The sequence below is a fragment of the Sinocyclocheilus rhinocerous genome, unplaced genomic scaffold (assembly GCF_001515625.1).
Source record: "Sinocyclocheilus rhinocerous isolate Xijiao unplaced genomic scaffold, SAMN03320098_v1.1 scaffold1470, whole genome shotgun sequence".
Taxonomy (NCBI): domain Eukaryota; kingdom Metazoa; phylum Chordata; class Actinopteri; order Cypriniformes; family Cyprinidae; genus Sinocyclocheilus; species Sinocyclocheilus rhinocerous.
In genome coordinates, this window is record NW_015652166.1 from 656600 (window position 1) to 658522 (window position 1923).

A 1923-nucleotide genomic window follows, 5' to 3' on the forward strand; every position below is an offset into this window, starting at 1 on the left:
CTTGCTACGTTTCTGTGCCTTGATCGTGTAAGGATCCTTGCTGTTTATGGGAGGGTCAGAGAGCTCTCAGAATGCATCAGAAATATCTTAATTTGTGTTCCGAAGATGAACGAAGGTCTTACGGGTTTGGAACGACATGAGGGTGAGTAATTAATGACAGAATTTTCATTTTTGGGTGAACTATCCCTTTAATCTCATAACAGTATTTATTAAATTTCTAGGTGCCGTGTAAATACATTTATTTTATATTTATAATTGCTTCTTATTTAAAAAAAGTAAAGCCACTTAGCCAATGTAACTCAAACATATTTTATTTAAAGTGAGTCCCCATGTATTCTGACACATACATGTCTCTGGGCTAAGCCCCGGATATCCACTCACCCTAGAACCGTCCCTGTTGAGGAACCTACAGTATAGCCACACTTTGGCTCACACATGTGAATTCCCACGTTAGACAAAAAAAGGACAATTTGTACCCTTGAAAACAGGAAGAGCGGTTTAATTGAGCCTGAGTAACCCAGACTAACCCTTCTCTCCTCCTACAGACTTGAGAACAGCCGCTAATACTAACTAACGGTTGCTAGGGAGAGACTGAAACGCTGGGCAGTGCAGGTCATTTGGCTGACAGCTGGACAGAGGGTTTGTTTGTACATGAATGCCACGCTGTTGGAGACAGAGAACAGCTCTGTCTCATGTGACGTAAGTGCTTCTAATTGTGTGTGGCAACAAAATCATTTCCACTTCTAATTTAAGAACTCTTTCATATAATATACTTAAACCTAATAGCAAACAAGCTACGTCAGGCCTGAGAGCCGCATGCATGACTTCCATTGACCAGACAGATTTATACTGCACAATTATGATGTGCTGGGGAATTTCAACTCTTCTCCTGTGAGAAATGTGTGTTGATGTAAAATTTACAATGGGCTAGTGCATGTAAAATAAAATAAAAACAAACAGTTGCTTGCAATGTGGTGAAAAAAAGCTTAAGATACATTGAATACAAAACCTCAAAAGCATGAAAAAGCTTATTTTTCAGGCTAGACCTGCAAATGCGCTTGTGCAGTCCTAAGCACGTGTCTCAGAATACTGATGCCATGTCCCAAATGCTGCACTATACACTATGGTCTTATATACTATGTACTTGTGCACTATGTACTCAACAATGTAGTGTATGAATTATATAAAGTTATTTTGTCATTCATAATCGGCATCTGATAGCCCCTTCCCCTTTGCTACTTAAAGCTGCGACATTTGAGTGCATGAGGTGTCCGACATTCCACACTTTGTTTCTTCGGTTAATTAAGTGCATCATCCGGGTATTTAAAGTGCTCTTTTTCTTTTTTTGGGAATTTTCGGTGTGAACACACTACTAACACTATTTACTCTACAAAACGTCATAGAATAGTGCATTAGTATGCAATTTGGGATGCATCTTGACTTTGTCTACTGCATCCAGCTTATAACGGCAGTTGCAGTGATGCAATGACTTTATCAATTAACGATTGACTCTTTTATTCAGAAGACAGTATTGTGTATTGCGCGTACGTTGTGCTTTCTCCCATTCATAAGTAATAATAGTTCCCCTTCAAGGGAACTTCGAGCTGCGTCCCCCTCTAGGGGACACTTTGGGGATTGCTGCCAGCATGACTGGTGTCTGAAGCTTATGTAAAACAACGCCAATCCTATTGGCCCACGTGGCCTGTGACATCATAGGCGGGTACCCAAAAGTATAAAAGGGCACCTGCTGAATACGTCACAAACATTTGTTGTCTTCGGAGCCATCTGTTTGTTCACATGTGTGAAACGTCATCCTGGTGAGTCGAACAGCGCTTTAAGAAATGTGTGCCTCCGTGTTTGGATTCTAACACTTGAGGGCATATACTAACTTTTGCGTCTTTGTCTTGTCATCTACGCGCTCAT